At 38.3% G+C, this 17,720-nt stretch overlaps 1 protein-coding gene across 3 annotated transcripts in view; it reads left to right on the top strand.

Moving 5' to 3' along the window:
- The window catches only part of Arhgap10 (Rho GTPase activating protein 10), a 298,879-nt gene that overhangs the window by 232,800 nt on the left and 48,359 nt on the right, over window positions 1–17,720 (top strand). The window lies entirely within an intron of this gene.

The following is a 17,720-nucleotide window of genomic DNA, read 5'->3' as shown; positions in this document are numbered from 1 at the left end:
CTGTAGTTTTCGCTATAGAGGTTTTTCACCTCTTTCGTTAGGTTGATTCCCAAAGTTTTTTTGTTTGTTTGTTTTGTTTTGTTTTTGAGGCTATTGTAAATAGGGTAGTTTTCCTCGTTTCCCTTTCAGAGGATTTGTCACTGATTTATAGAAATGCTTTTAATTTATGGGTGTTGATTTTGTATCCTGCTACTTTGATGAATTCACTTACTAGTTCTAGAAGTTTTCTGGTGGAATTTTTTGGGTCTTCTAGGTATGGAATCATATTGTTGGCAAATGGTGCTAATTTGAGTTCTTCTTTATCTATCCATATCCCTTTGATTTCTTTCATCTAATTGCTCTGACCAGTGTTTCAAGAACTATGTTAAATAGAAATGGTGAAAGAGGGCATCCATGTCTTGTTCCAGTTTTTAGAGGGAATGATTTCAATTTTTCTCCATTTAGAATGATGTTGGCTTGGGGCTTAGCATAGATAGCTTTATCAATGTTGAGATATCTTCCTGTTATCCCTAGTTTTTCTAGTATTTTGAACATGAAGGGATGCTGTACTTTGTTGAATGCTTTTTCTGCATCTATTGAGATGATTATATGGTTCTTATTTTTAAGTTTATTGATGTGATGAATTATATTTATTGATTTGCATATGTTGAACCAACCTTGCATCCTTGGGATGAACCCCACTTGATCGTGGTGTACTATCTTTTTGATATGTTCGATTTGCCAGAATTTTATTGAGAATTTTTGTATCATTAGAGATTGGTCTGAAGTTTTCTTTTTTTTGATGTGTCTTTGCCTGGTTTTGGAATCGGAGTGATATTGGTCTCATAGAATGAGTTTGGAAGTGCTCCCTATTTTTCTATTTCCTGAAATAAATTGAAGAGTATTGATATTAGTTCTTCTTTAAAGGTCTTTTGTATCCACCCAGTCCTGGGCTTTTCTTGGTTGGTAGGCTTCTGATGGCATCTTCTATTTCATCTCTTGAAATTGATCTGTTTAAATCGTGCATATTATCTTATTCAATTTGGGTAAATCATATGTCTTTAGAAATTTGTTGATGCCTTTGATGTTTTCTACTTTATTGGTGTACAAGTTTTCAAAATAATTTCTAATTATCTTTTGTATTTCTGTAGCATCTGTTGTGATATTTCCTTTTTCATCATGTATGTTAGTTATTTTTCTCTCTCCTTCTCTTCGTTAGCATGGCTAAAGGTTTGTCAATTTTATTTATTTTTTTCAAAGAACCATTTTTTTTCTTTTGTTTCAATATCATTGATTTCAACTCTGATTTTAATTATTTCCTGTTTTCCACTGCTTTTGGTGTTGATTTGTTCTTTTTCTAGGGCTTTGAGATGTAATGTTAAGTCATTTATTTGTTGTCCTTTTTCTTCTTTTAAAGAATGAACTGCATGTAATGAACTTTCGCTTTAGTACTGCCTCCAGGTGTTGGAATAGCTTTTACTTTTTATTTTATCATTGATTTCTAATTTCATTCCATTATGATCTCATAGAATGCAGGGTAGTATCTCTACTTTGTTGTATTTGTTTAGAGTTGTTTTGTGGCATAATATATGATCTATTGTAGAGAAGGATCCATGTGCTGCTGAGAAGACGGTGAATTTGCTCATTGAAGGATATATCTATATATGTCAGTTAAGTCTAGCTTATATTGAGTTATATGGTTTCTTTGTTCAGTGTTTGTTTGGAAGATCTATCCAGTGGTGAAAGAGGTGTGTTAACGTCACCCAGAATTATTGTGTTGTGGTCTATTTGACTCTTCAATTTGAGAAGAGATTGTTGATGATGATTGATGAATGTAGACACTCCATTGTTTGGGGCATATATATTTATTATTGTTATGTCTTGTTGATAAATTGTTCCCTTAAGCAGTATAAAATATCCTTCTTTATCCCTTTTGATTAACTTTGGATTGAAGTCTACTTTAGTTGATATGAGGATGGAAACCCCTGCTTGCTTTCATAGTCCATGTGAGTGGTATGATTTTTCCCAACCTTTCACCTTCAGTCTGTGGATGTCTTTTCCTGTGAGATGAGTCTTTTGGAGGCAGCATATTCTTGGGTCTTTTCTTTCTTTTTTTTTTTTTTTTTTAAATCCAATCTGCCAGTCTATGTCTTTTGATTGGTGAGTTTAGGCCATTAACATTCAGGGTTATTATTGAAACATGATTTGTATTGCCAGCTATTTTTGTTTATTTTGGCATTTAACTTGACTTGGTTTCTCCTTTGATTAGTTTTTCCTTTAGTGTAATACCTCCTTTTGTTGATTTTCTTTGTTTTTCAAATCCTCTTCATGGAATATTTTGCTGAGGATGTTCTGTAGTGCAGGCTCTCTATAAATTCTCTTAACTTTTATTTATCATAGAAGATTTTTATTTTGTCATCAAATTCAAATCTTAATTTTGCTGGATATGAGACTCTTGGTTGGCATTCATTTTCTTTTAGAGCTTGGTATATGCTGTTCCAGGATCTCCTAGCTTTGAAAATCTGGGTTGAAAAATCTGCCGAGATACAAATTGATCTCCCCCTATATGTGATCTGATTCCTCTCTCTTGCATCCTTTAAGATTCTCTCCTTATTCTTTATGCTAGGCTTTTGCATTATAACATGCCTTGGTGTAGATCTGTTGTAATTTGTACATTTGGTGTCCTATAAGCTTCTTGTATTTGATTTTCCAAATCATTCTTCATGCTTGGGAATTTTTCTGATATTATCTCATTGAAGAGAGTGTACATTCCTTTGGTTTGAAACTCTGTGCCTTTCTCTGTCCCAATAACTCTTAGATTTGGTCTTTTGATGCTCATGGTTCCTTACCATCTTCACTGTGCGGTCAACTTTTTTTTTTTCCAGATTATATACTTTGTCTTCATTATTGGGTGTTCTGTCTTTCAAGTGATCTAGTCTGCTAGTGATACTTTCTATTGAGTTTTGTATTTGGTTTATTGTTTTTTTTTTTCTCAGAATCTCCATCTCTTTCTTGAAGTAATCTTTTGCTACCTGTGTTTGCTCCCTTATCTCTTTGTTATTGTGATCAATGGATGCCTGCATTTGCTCCCTTATCTTTTTATTGGTGTCATCAATCCTTGACTGTAGTTGCTCTCTTATCTCTTTGTTTGAGTGATCAATTTTTTCCTATATTTGCTCATTTAGGTCATTCTTTAATTCACAGATCATTTTAATTATGAACATTCTGAACTCCTTCTCTGACATTGCATCAACTTTGCTGTCCATGGGTTCCATTATTGTAGTATCCTGGTTTGTTTAGGGTACTCTTCTCCCTTGTTTATTCATTGTCTATGTGATTTCCTTTTTTGCAGTGTGGATCTGAGGTATTACAGTTTCTACCCTATAATCTTATAGTTTCTGTGCAGATTATCTGTACCTCACCTTGGTGTTGGGCTTTCAGACCCTTCCTGTGTCCCAGGATGGATGCTACTGCAACTATAGGAGGTGGCAGCAATAGCAGGATATAACTTGAGATAGCAGTGGAGGTGCCCCAAGGTGGATCCAATATCTTTCAGTGATGGGGCTGAAAGGGCGGGGCTTACACTGGCTTTGGGATGCCTGCTCCAAGATGCAGCTGCTTCTAATCCCTGTCTTTTGTCTCAAGGTAGAAGCTACTGCATGGGGAAGGCTATGGGAATGACTACAGTGTCTCAAGATGGAAGTGAGTTATGCCTGGGCTCCCGGGTGGTGGTGGTGTTGGGCTAACCAAACCTTACCCTTGGCCCTGGCTCCCACACAGGTCAGCATGCAGGTCTGGGTCGAGCCTGAGCTCTGGTGGGTACCTGCTGGTGGTGGGATGGACCCGGGCCTACCCTGGGTGCTGGTACCTGAGCAGGTTATCGAGGCGGGTCTGGCCAGCCTGAGCTCTGGCGGGAGGCAGTCCTATGCCAAACAACTGCTATCTGCTGGTGATGGGATGGACCTAGGCCTACCTTTGGCCCATGCTCCTGTGCAGGTCAGCAAGGCAGGTCTCGGCCAAGCTTACTGCGGTGGGTGTCTGCCCACCTTTATTTTATAATGAATATGCATAATGAAATGGTCACAGTTTGCAAAACCTTTTCGTGTACTTGTTAGCATCTGACAGGATCTTTTTTTGGAAAGAGAAAATTAGAAAAGAAAAAAAAAGACAAGATGTAATTAATTCCTTCCTAAAACAATCAGGGTCACCCCTGCAGCATGTTGACACTGTCATCTGTGGATATAATCAGAAGAGGAGCTCAGGTTACAGTGATACATAGGGTATTTATCAAAGGTCAGGGGAGGGTTACCCTCCATTGCTGAAAAGGGTGACTGATCGACTTGATGGGATTGTTCCCTAGTGAGAAGAGTGAGTCAGTTGGTTCAAATAGCTTGGTGAGATTATCTTTTGGGGACAGGAATGTATTTTCTGGCTCTCAGATTCCGTGGGTCAGTGTTTTCAAGTGTTGCACACACATATGAACCTCTTTAAAAGCTCCCAGCCTTAGTTGTAAAACTTTGGTGATCCCAAAGCTACTCTCTTCCAAACTAACTTGCCCAAGGGCTGTGTCATTTCAACAATTCAGAAGTTATTTTTGGTTTGTTGTTTTTCAACCCTTCTCGTGTGTTCAGTGGACATATAACTTATATTCTCAGTCCATTATCCCTGGCTTTAACCTCTGGGCCCGAATAAAAGGTTATGCCTCTTCTATGTGATGCCATTTTTATAAATTAGAAATTATCATCAGTACTGTGGCTTGCTGGATTTCTTTCTAGTTCCTTGAGGTTTATAACTTAGTTTTGAACTTCCCACCTTCCTGGGCACACTTTTTGAAGCCACTTCTGTTTCTCAGCGTCCCCCTCGTTGCAGAATTGCGTGTAACCCTGACTGTGGTCCAGTGGAGAAGGAGCAGCAATGGTTAGCCTCTTCCTCAAAGGTCTGCTTCATTTCTGTCTAAAACCATATCAAGCTGCCAATCACGACTTACAGGGGCCTGGTTCCGGGCTTCCTGTCCCGGCTTCCTGTCCATGTTGACTTTCTCCTTTCTACCCCTGAGGCACACATCTCCCATACTGTTCTTGTTTAGCTGCTTGTTAAAAAACATTTTCCCCCATTGGATCTTTTGCTGGTCTGTTGAAAGCTTTTTGGACACATTTCTTAGGAAATTTTTCAGTGTGTCCCCTGTTTCATGTCATCTGAATGAAAACCAGGCCAATGCTAATAAATACTGAACTGGAGCCCTGAGGCAAACTTCTAGAAACATTTCTCAAGGTTTAGGGTGGTGGATCTCAACCACGAGCAGTTTGGCCCCTAAGAGGACCAAACATGATGTGGAGACGTGTTTTGGTTGTTAGGACTGGTTCTGGGGTTGCTGTTGGTATCTGGAGGCCAGGGACAGTGCTGAACACCTCACAATGCACTTACTCTACAACGGAATATTTTTAGGCCTAAATGTCGGTAGTGCTGAGATTGTGAAGCCTTCATCTGGGTGTTTCTCTACTGAAGAGGGTCCTTTGGGGATGATATCTTTAATCTTGATAATCAGCTAATACTATCAGCATCTAAGTTCAGGATCCAACAGGTGTGAACTGGATATTCCCTGAGATCCTTGCAGGAGTCTGTGAGGTCAATGCTATTTTTATGATAACTGCATTTTTTGCTCTACAGTTGTAGAGTGGCATTTTCTTGACGTGGTGTGGCATGTTGAATGCAGAAGCAGATAGGAGAGTGCAGCTGTCTTCCAGTAGGTCAAACAGGAAAGAGATCCACAAAGTATAAAACAATGCCATTCTTCCCACTAAATTATTCTTGTTTTAGAAATTAGTTATCTTTCATAAAAAATATTGTTAATGTTTTTAACATTGGGAGGGGAAGCATGGGATGATTAGGCAGGCTCTTAGGTAGGGGAGAGGGGGTAAGGAGGTTAAAAAAAAAAGATGGTAGAATGAGGTGTGGACATCACTATCCTAAGTACGTGTATGAAGAAGACACGAATGGTGTGAATATACTTTGTATACAAGCAGAGATATGAAAAATTGTGCTCTATATATGTAATATGAATTGTAATGCATTCTGCTGCTTTACATAACAAATTAGGATAAAAAAATCAAATACCTGTGGATATAGTTTTCTAGTCTTATGTGTCACTCATCTTCATGTCTGTCTTTTCAATAATAGCACATTATTTTGAAAGACAGTAAGATATGAGCCCTGGAATATGAAAAAATAAAATAAAATGATAGCTTTATTTATTTATTTATTTTATTTTTGTTGGAGGGGGGGTTTCCAGGGATTGAACTCAGGGGCAATCAACCACTGAGCCAGATCCCCAACCCTAATTTGTATTTTATTAGAGACAGGGTCTCACTGAGTTAGTTGCTTAGCGCCTTGCTAAATTGTTGACGCTGGCTTTGAACTTGCAATCTTCCTGCCTCAGCCTCCTGAGCTGCTGGGATTATAGGCATGTGCCACTGCACTTGGCTAATGATAGCTTTATTTTTAATTAATGAATATATTTTCAAAAATTTGTTTTCAGTTTCAGAGTTAAAGTTACTAAATGTAATTCACATACAAAAATTCTTTGGGGTCCTCAGCAAGTTTTAACAATGTAAAGAGGTCCTGAGATGAAAAATGTTAAGATGATCTGATCCTTGCTGTGTTTCTTCATTTTTATTTATAAGAATATCATGAATGACACTTTTAAAGGCCTTGTTGGAATCTCCAGTCACAGAATTTTGATTTGTTTCCCTACCTGGAAACCCTGTACCAAAAGAAGTTAACTTGCATGTTCCTGGTGAACCTGTGCTGGTTTGGGGTTGTCCTTTCTAGGTGGTCACCATTCCTTTCATAATAAATTTTCAAGTCTGCTCTTGTAAACCCTAAGTTCTGGTATGTGAAATGGGGGCATACTATTTCTTAGAATGAATATGTGCTTAATTTTCCAAATTTAATTTTTTTCTTTTGGTGGTTCTGGAGCTTGAACCCAGGGTCTTGCACATGCTAGGTAGGCAAGCACTCTACCCCTAAGCTGTAATATCAAAAATTTTTGATATTACATTTCCTATAGTTAACTAATTCAAAACTTCATGGATCTTTGTGGTTTGGTCTTAGTTATACAACACAGTTTTTATGAATGTTTGCCATTCTCCTTTTATTCTGCCATGGAAGTAGAGGGAGCATGAAGTCCTAATAAGGCGTGTGAGGAGGAGTATGGCAATTGAAGGTGGCACCTGGGTTAAGAGCATGATGTCTGAGGTGCCACAACCCATCTGGTTTGGTGTAACTCTCAGCAAACTGAGGCCTTAGAGAAGTTAAGTTATTCTCCCAAGGCCACAGTGTATTTTAATAGCAACGAACATTCTGTTTAACTTTATGACCTTGGAACCCTTTACTAGTAATATATATGATCGTGTACTGGTTATTTAATCTCTTTACCCGTCTGTTTCCTCATTGAAGTAAAATTTTCTACCTTGTGTGGTTGTTCAGATAACTTGCATACCTTTTCTTTTTCAAGTTTTTCTTAGGAAAATTTTCAGGCTAACAGAAAACTTCAGTAAACATTTGTATTCCCTACATAAAACAATCCTTATTGCTCTTGCTGTTGAGATACTTGAGACTAAGTTCCCTTGCATCATGACCCTTCATGCCTAAATACTTGAGCATGTGTCTCCTAAAATCAAGGAGACATTCTGGAAATTTGATGTGGATGCAATATTGTTATCAAGCATGACTCCAGATGTGGCTCGTAATCCAACACATTGACATTTAATTAACTGGGAAGTTTTTTAGAAGTAAAGAAGATTATTGGGCCCTGCTACAGATGTGTTAAATGTGAATATGCATTCTTTAATCGATGAATTAATTATAATCTTCATTGTGGCATATTTGAATCTGCACTTAGCATAATTTGGTCTTATTAATAATCCCATACTTCCCCTTTCCCACCTTTCCTCCCACAATCCCTGTCCCCTGCTGTTCTGTACATTCATTTGTTGAAAGACACCTAGGCTGATTCCATAACTTGTCTATGTGAATTGTGCTGTTATGAACGCATGGTTGCACGTATCATTATAGTATGCTGGATTTAGTTTTTTAGGGTTGGAATAAAGGAGTGGTGTGGCTGGGTCATATGTTTCCATGCCTAGTCTTTCAAGGAACTTTCATGTGGGTCTCCATAGTGGTTGTACTAACTTACAATCCCACCCTCAATGTGTAAGTATTTATTTTTCTCCATATCCTCACCAGCATTTATTATTATTTGTATTCTTGATGCCTGCCATTCTAGATGGAGTGAAATGAAATCTCTGTGTTGTTTTGATTTGCATTTCCTTAATTGGTAAAGATGTTGGATATTTTTTTCATATATTTGTTCTCCCTTTATACTTCTTCTTTTGAGAAATGACTGTATAGTTCATTTGCCCCTTTATTAATTGGACTTATTCTTTTGGTGCTAAGCATTTTTAGTTCTTTATAATTTGGGTATTATTCCTCTGTTGAAAGAGTAGCTACCAAAGATTTTCTCCCACTCCATAGGCTTTTTATTCACACTCTTAATTGTTTCTTTTTGTGGGCAGAAGCTTTTTAATTTGATGCCATTTATTAATTCTGATTTTATTTCCTGAGCTCAGAATCTGCTTTTTAGTAAGTCCTCTAGGTGGTTGGTAGGTGCATAAATGTCTGAGTAACACTGCTTCAGTGTGGGAGTCCATGTTCATATTTCACCTGTCCTCCAATGATATCCTTATAGAAAAATCTCCCCAGTCTGGAGTCTAACTTAGGATGATACATTGGGCTTAATAATTGTAATGTCTCTGTAGTCTCCTTCACTTTCAAGTAGTGTCTGAGTCTTTGTCTTTCGTGACATTGGCACTTTGGAAGTGGAAAGGGAAATTGTTTTATAAAGTGATCTTTCATTTGGGTATTCATGATTAGATTGACTATGTATTTTAGGGAGGTATATAAATGACGTTGATTCTTTGGGCATCATAAAGGAGGCACTTGATACTGGCTTGTTTAATTATGGGTGAAGGTACTTTGGTGAAGGTGGTTTTCTGCTTACTTATCATAGTGTAGCTAAGAACTCCAAATTTACTATTGTAAAAGAACCAGTTTCGTTATTATGATTGTACAGACAGATTCAGACAGTGCAAGTGAGGGGAGCTTGTCTCTGTGATGTCTGGGGCCCAAGCTGAGAAGTCTTGAATGACTATGGACTGGAGTCATCTGAAGACTTCTGTACTCACATCTGGTGCTAGGCTGACTCAGAGACTAGGTTCCCCTGGGATGGTTAAGCATGGATTTACACGTCATCTTCATGTAGTGTGGGCTTCCTCACAAAAATGGCTGCTGTGGGACTCCAAGTGAGTCCCAGAAAACAAAGGGGAGGCAACAGGCTTATGACCAGAAGTCCTATATTTCACTTTCTTATATGATGATATTGAAGCAGTCATGAGTCTGCTTAGATTCAGGCGTGTGTGTGGGGAAGCTTTGATGCCACCCCAGATTTAAAAAAAAAAAAAAAGTGTCAAAGAATTTGTGGTCATGTTTCAAAACTGCCACAGATGGTGCTAGATTTCTTGATTGTAAATATACCTATTTTCTCTTTGTAATTAATAGTGATCCATTAGCAGATTTCCCTTGAAAATTCTACTCCTCAGCAAACTGTCACTTGAGTTTGAACATTGACTCTTGCCTCTTCTACAATTATTAGCTGGGATTTAAATTATGTGAACATCTTAATATGATTATCTACTGATAATGATAACAGTGTTGGCTTCTTGAACTGCTTCCCAAGACAGAGGTAAGCATGTGTGACCCATTGATGTGAGTGCCAGACGCTGGATTATTAGGATGTTAACAACAGTTCAGATGAAGAACTTTTGTTCTCCTCTGTGGTTTTGTGGCTGTTTTATTCCGACTGTTCTCTTTCCTTCCAGCTAAAGGAATATACCTTAACAATGCTCCAGTTCACCCCTCATCGTGTTTGAAATCTTTGTGTCAAAGCTGGTCCTAGACATGGGTGAGGTAAGGTCAGTTGAGCAAAATATTCCCTTTTGCTCTTCCAACACAGCTACTATGGTAGAAGCAGCAGCGAGCTCCAAAGTGATGAACAGGCCAAGAATCTAAGCGGTAGCTGTCATTTCTTTTGAGGTTCAGGAACTAGGTAAAGTTTATACTTTGCATCATATTTGAGACTTTTTAAAATGAGTCGTGCATTTACATGAAAGGGGAGGCTGGTATCTGGTTCCTGGATGTGTGAGTTTCCCATACAGGTAGGTTGGCAGGAGCAATGATTGGAATGGTGAGCTGTTTGGAATATTTTTAAAATATATTCATGAATATTTTTAAAACCCCTAAGTGGATGATAAAGTCTAGCTGAGTCCTAAAATATTTAGAATTCAAATCTTGCCCCAAAGCGTAGTCTTTATAGATGTATATAGCAGAATCACATCTCAGGTATAATTAAGGATTGGTCACTGGTAACTCTAGGAGCCTGAGTTCCTTATATAGTTATATAGAATTGATTAGCCATGTTATTCTTTCAGACAAAATATCACAAAGGAAAAAAAGACCCTGAGGAATAGCCAACAAAATTTTAAAATATTTCTGTGTGGGATAGTGGGCGGTTTTTAATCTTAAGAGTTCTTTTGCATTTTTGAACATTTCTACAAGGCATGTAATGTATATTAGTTATCACCTTTGTGATATAAATAGGATTTTATTTTAAAAAAGAAAAGTCTAATTATTCCCATAAATTGTAGAAGTGGAGATTAATTTAAAAGACCTATGATATTCCATTCCACTCCCACACAAGTGCAGCCTCCTGTAAAGTACCACTGTTGACCACGTTCAGAATGTGGTCTTGCTTTAAGGCATTTTATTGGTGGCATAAATGAGTGTTGCATTATATCTTAAATATGTGGGCCATAGCAGCGGGCATTATGTACTTAGAGAAGGTTTCTGACAAATACCTATATGTGCCCTCAGCAGATGTTTTCTTCACTGTGATTAAAATTCAGACATTTCCTTTTGGAGAATTAATAGTTCCATGGCTTAGTTTTTCTTTCTAGGGAACTAATTATTCCACCCTGGACCTAAATGACCAAAATGTCGTGACTGCATACCTAAAGGAAAATATGGGTCATTTTGACAGTTGTGTGAGGTGATGGGTCAGTCAGTTCTCAATGTGTTTCCTTCTATTCAGTTGAAAGTTTCTCAAGTGACACTTGAAGACAATTCTTTTTATCAGAGCTCACACGAGACTGGAGATTGGGTTTTTTTTTTTCTCCTTGGGGTCCCCCAGGTCTTTGGGGCTGCAAATGGTAGGCTACCTGGGTTCCATCATCTGTGCTGCTGTCAGGACCCAGTGGCTTCCAAGAGAGCTTTAAGGCCTAGAAAGAGAATGAAAAAGAAGAATGAACCTCAAGAGAGGTTGTGACCAGAACTGAAGGAGGAAGGACAACCATCAGCGTGCCTGATGGTTGATGTAGAGCATATTTTGTTAATGTTATCCTAGACCTTCACTGCTGAAATGTGAAGTTCTAGTTTGCAAGTGAGCAAAGGATGCACTGAGGAAGCACTCTAGCTAGGCATTCACTTTTTGCTCAGGGAAGGATATTTGTAGACACTTTTGGGTTATGAAAGCCAAAGATACAGCTGTGTTTAGGAAAGTGGCTTCTTCTGACTTTGGAAAGTGTCTGCTGCGCTTCCCAAATGTTTGCAGATGCAAATGGCTAAAATTGCACCTGGAGTGTTCTTAAAAGATTTGCAAATCAGAAAAGAACATTTTGTAATTGGGAATGTATGTTCTTACCATGTGTATAAGAGTGATGTGGCTTTGGCTTAATCTGGAGAGGTTTTCTTGTATAGATTGGGAGAAAAATTTTAGCTTGTGAAAATTGCTGTTTGGTTTTCAGCATATTATCCACTATTTATTACAATTCCCTTCTCTGGTCTTTATTAAACACTGTCAGGGCACCCTAGCTAATGTCACTGAAAATGCCTATGTTTTGAGTAGGTAGTTCTGGAGTTTGTACCATTTTAAGAAGTCTGATTGATAAAAGTTGTTTACAAACCTCTAAGGTAAAAACTAAAGTCAGTGTCACTATTGTGTGAATGCTACAGAAATAAGTTTCCCCTGGAACTTGGGCATGGGTTTGAAAATGTCTGTTAAACCTAAAAAATTGGAAAGGAAAACAAGAACTCTACCAACTTTTTACATTCCCAAAAGTGTGCGCTGCTCTTTGTTCTTTTTATTTTTTTAAGTTGTAAATTTCAAACCTGAAGTTATTTTTCCAAATCATGGGTCTGTGAGATGAATGACTATAGGAATAAGAATGTCCCTTGTTCTTCCTTCTCTAACTTCCTGGCCAATCTCCTATGACAGTGGAAAGGGCCCCTACTGACAGGAATCCAAACAGGATTCTTAACATACTCCACTTTCTGTCCCAGGGACCTAAAGTACATATAAAAGCTCTTTGAGGAATTTGTACCAGTTGAGCAAGGTCTCCTCAGAAGACGAAGCACATTCTCCCTTGGCATCCATGGGGGATTGGTTCCAGGATCCCCCAAGGTACCAAAATCCATGTATGTTCAAGTCCCTTTTATAAAATGGTGTCATATTTACATATAATGTGCACACATTCTCCTGTATAGTTTTAACAATCTCTCTTTTACTTATGAGACCTATTACAGTATAAACGATATATAAATAGTTATATTGTTTAAGGAATAACGTTTAAGGAATAACGTAAAAAATGTACATGTTTAGTACAGTGGCAATTTTTTTTCCCTGAATGTTTTCCCTCTACAGTGGATTGGATCCATGGATATGGTACCCATGGGTTCAGAGGGTCAGCTGTACATGCGTGAAGCATGCTTTTTTGGAGAGAAAGGGTCTGAGCCAGTAAGACGAGAAGTGGTTGACATTGAAGCCCTGGTCTGGTAGGACCCGAGTCAGGCACTGTCTAGAGGTATGAGTATGAGCAAATCTTTAGCCTCAGCTTGCTTAACTGTGAAATAAAGGGATTGGCCGAAGTGATATCCATGATACTTTCCAGCTATGAAATTTTGAGTTGTAATGAAACAGAACCAACACAAATCTTTCCAGCCTCAAGCCTTAACCCAACTGGTATTTCGCTGTCAGTCTCTATTATCAATTTTAGTGACATGTTCCAGAATAGACCCATATTTAGTCAAGGGGTAGTGCTGACTCAAGGACAGACAGTTAGAAACAGATTTTCAGTGGTCTCTGTAATGTTGACGTAGTATCCAAACTCTGAAGTGAGGTCGTCAATACAAGTTCAGGTTACCTTGGAGCCAACTTAGTTGCACAACCCCAAAGTGATGCATATTTGTCTAAACACACTGTAGACTCTGAAACTAAAAGTAATATTCAACCATTTTGTAATTATGCCTTTTAGAAATAAGATTGAATGTTTGATTTTCCATCATTCTTTCTTTTGTTAAAAGTTTGCTTTAGTGAGTTTAAATTGATTTCCAGCTATCTTCTGGATCCACCCCTGTCTGCTTATGGTGGTCAAAGTTCTGTGAGATAGGACATCACCAATGAGGACATAAGATGAATGGGGCTTAATATGACTGGGTGGTATTATAGACAGTGTACCCCAGTGACAGAGACATGTGCAGTGGAGTCAGGAAATCTGGTTGAAATCTTTGGAAGTCAGGGACTTGGTATGGAGGGGGGGCATATTGCAAGTATCCAAAAATTGCACTTACCATTTTTAGAGATGCCAGAAGTACACAAACATCTTGACAATCTTCTTATCACAGCAAAGACCAGTGAACTCTTTTGTAGAAATATTTTTGCAAAAAACAATGTCCTTATCTGCCCTTAATTTCCCTGATCCATACTAGTAATTCAGTTGAATCAAATTATGCAGGTTTGAGTTGGGTACCAGTGCAGAATTTTTGGAGACCATCCTTATTTCCTGTTTTCTGCAAAGTGTTTCTGGCAAAAGTGATGTAGTCGTATCCACATGGGGCCCCTGGTGACAGGGCATGAAGGGTTTGCAAAGGGATGTGTACATATGGCTGAGTCCCATGGGCATGTGCATCCATTGTGTTGCATCTGAGGATTCTGAGACTGTGAGCAGCGGTGCCAGACTTCTGTTTGTGCTGGCACTCTTCGGAGACCTGAAGAAGCAGGCGCTTCCTTACCTGACACACCTACACATGGAGTTCTGTTTTTTGTCATTAGGTTGTTTGGCTTGAGTTTTTTCCTTCTGTTGTGAATAGGTAGATGTGTGAAGATTTTACCCTGAAAAGAAAAAAGTTTAGCATAGACTTGATGTCTTTCTTGTTGGTATTGCTTAAGATGTTTTCATCTGCCCTCAAATAAAGGGAATGGGAGAGGCAGGATGCTAGGAAAGTCGGGGGAGAGGAAAGCAGCTCAGAGGTCTGAGTGATAAGAGGAATTTGCATCTGGGCAGTCTAGAACTGGGAACTCTATTGACTTTAGGGATGGCATACGTCTAGACAGTGTAGAACAAAGCAAGCTAAAGGTTGACTTCTAGAATCTGATTGCCAGAAAATGGGCGCACATTTTAAAGTTAATAGTTTTAATGTTTCCTCCTTGTTCTAGAGGTAAAAAGAGTGTCCTGTAAAATCATTGCTGGAGAAAACTCCTAGGAGAATATGGAGCTTTACAGCTTAGAAAAACCCAAACAGACTTTAGAATTGACGACAGAATGCTGGAAGACGAGGTGAACCTGAAAGTTTGTGTGTTCCTAGAGCATCTGGAAAAGCCTGGTGCAGCCTGGTGGGCTTGTGACCATATTCCCCAGTGTCACTTTTTCTGAACAGATGTGAAACAGTACCGGCTGGTGATTTTTTTTCCCTCCTAACAATTAAATTTTGTTTGTGTCATAAACTATAATTTTTTTATAGTTTGGCATCAAGGGCTTGGGAATCAGTTGAGAGCCTTGGGCTGATTGGTTAAGTTTTGAACTTTTCTTATGTGGAGTGCGGGGAATGGAACTTAACCTCAGAGTGTGTTGAGAGGGTTCCAAGTGCTTTTAAGTAAGTCTGCACTCAATAGGTATTTATTAAATGTTAAATGTATTAAGTGCAAAAAAAATATAAACTTAAAAATTTAGAGACGAAACACCCCTTTTGTCCTAGCTGACTTAGGGATCATGAAATATGCCCTATTTGTTACTTTTCTTTAGCTCACTGCTTCATGTTCTTTTCCAGAACACTTTAGAATAATTTGGCTCAGATCATTGAATTTGGAGAATATTCAAGATCTTAAAAAAATAAGTAGTGAGCAGAATAATGAGGATCCAAATTTTTTTTTATTATTTTCTGTAAGTGATGATATCACTAATATAAATAGGTACCATGTATTCTGGTTGCTGTTTGTCAAGTGCTACACTGAATATTTTGTAAGCATTACCTTATTTAATCCCTATCATAGCTCAAGATGTAGGTGTGGTGTCCTCCTCATACACATGAGAACTTATATACTGTGTTAAGAATTATGAGTAAGCTGATGACACTTCAAAGCCAGGACAGCACTGTCTCCAGGGAGCAACTGTGACTTAGTTACCTGTACTAATCTGCGGAACAGTGTAGCTCTCTGTGATGCTGATGGCATACGGACCATATTGAGGTGGTGGTTGGTGGTTAGAATCTTTGAACTATGGTATGCCTAACCAGAACGTGGGATGATCCAACAAATTGATTATGCTCAGTGACAGTTTTTTTGAAATCATTTTTCTGGTATTCTGATTTTGACTTTCATCAAGACAGCTGTGAAATGACTGTTCAAATCAGTGTTTCTTTGCCTTGGCTACAAAAAGAATGACCTGGGAGCTTTAAAATGTAAACCAAAGAAAACAGAACACAACAACCCAAAGTCTAGTCCCCATTCCCAGATATCCTGGTGTAAACTAAACAGCTCCTGGAGTCTTCTGGAGACCAGCCGAGTTTGGATCCAGTCCTGGGTTCTGGACTGAGGAACGAGGAAGGACTCGGATCAGTCTCCTGGGAATGTTAGTCACAGTCCTGCACAGCCTGGCTCTGCAGACTGGAGCTACCTCCACACCTCAGTCCCTGCACCTTTTCCCCAGATACTAACATCCCAAAGTGCAGGAGGAGGAAGAGGTCAGCATGTGCCATCTCAGCATGATCTTCCAGAAAGTCCTGCTAATTTTTCTAGGGCTTATTGATGCTTTGGATGTCCTGAATCTGTGTATTATTTGGTTTCCTATTCTGATTATCTCCCAGAGGCATCTGACATGTTTGTAAAAGCCAACCATAGATAAGTCCTGGAGTTTGGTCACAGGTGCCATTTTCTTTCAGGGGAATTATGTAGCCATCTCTCTCCTTCACTGTTCACACTTTCTTCTCATTGAATTGCCCTCACTTTCCCACCACTCAACTTTCTTTAACTCGAACAATGGCAGATGGCTGCAAATCCAACCATGGACAGTTGTGTAGGCAGCAGAGGATGTTTAAGGCAGATAAGTCTTTTGCTGTTTGCCAGAGTGCCCTATTAGAACATGGCTGCCGTGGAAATATGGTGTTAGCAGGTTATCAGTTGGAGCAATAAATTAGATTTTCACTAGCAAATATTTGTCCACAGTAATTTATAGCATTTTTTTTTATTCCATTTACACATGAGGGGGCAGTGTGGTACTATAAAGCAAATGCTCTGTTAAAATTGCTTATTTTTATTGGTACATAATAGTTTTTAGGTGAGAACTTTCAGATTGTGCAATTAAAACTCCATCATCATTAGTTTTTAAACATCCTGCCCCTGTGTAAGTGATACCTTCATTCTTATCACAGGTCATGTGCCTGTTTTCATTAAATGAATAAGTGATTATTTCCTTACAACACTGGGCTATTTGTGAGGTGCCTTTTATCATGAGTTTTATGTTTATGTTTTGTTATAAGCTGGCTGAATGGCTTTCTGCCATTCCACCTGAGGAATGTAAGCTGTTCTCAGATGCAGTGTCTATTGGGTGAATGTTTCTGATATATTTTATTTCTTTCTGAAGGCTGAAGGGTGTCCAGTGTTGTTGGAAGCCAAGCAAGGTCTATCATAAATCATCTCAGTATGATAGACTTTCCTTTATGGCACTTATTACTTTGCTCCAAAGGGAAAGAAATTGCTAAGTAAAGAAGCAGCACATTTTAATTAATGTTATTGTTGCTGATCTATGAACCACACTGTACATAAATCAAGGTGCTAATGTTCTAGGTTTCATCCATGGAAGGGGAAATTATTAAGAGAAGTTGGAGGGGATTAAATGAATTAATAAAATCTACAAAACATTTTATGAAAAATGTAAATAGGAATCCAGAAAGGTAATTTCATAAGCACAGGCTATTTTTAAACGTGTAAAAAATATTTGCAGTCGGATGTTTCTGTTTGTGTAGTTTGAAAAAAATCGAGACCAGCATTTTGGCATAAATATAACCCTCTGAAAATTTAATGGGATATTTGTTTTTAGTGTTGTAAACTGGCTACTTCCTTTAGGAATGGAGAGCTATGCTGTTGTCTATTCCTGGTAAAAATAATTTGCTTTGCTTAGTGTTAGGGGAAAATTTGGAAATATTTGGAAAATTTGGAAATATGGTTTGCTGTTTGTATTTAATGAGAATTTTTCTTTTGAAACCTTCTATTAAAAAAAGTAAAAGGTTTCTGACCTATTCCCCAAATTTTGAAGGAATGGATTTTGGCTTTGCTCTATCGTGACTGAATTCCAAATCAA

The sequence above is a fragment of the Marmota monax genome, unplaced genomic scaffold (assembly GCF_021218885.2).
Source record: "Marmota monax isolate L192 unplaced genomic scaffold, Marmota_monax_Labrador192_F-V1.1 WCK01_AAM20220418_F8-fsc00002, whole genome shotgun sequence".
NCBI lineage: Eukaryota > Metazoa > Chordata > Mammalia > Rodentia > Sciuridae > Marmota > Marmota monax.
The sequence above is the reverse complement of the archived record's forward strand: the minus strand, read 5'-3'. Positions and strand labels throughout refer to the sequence as shown.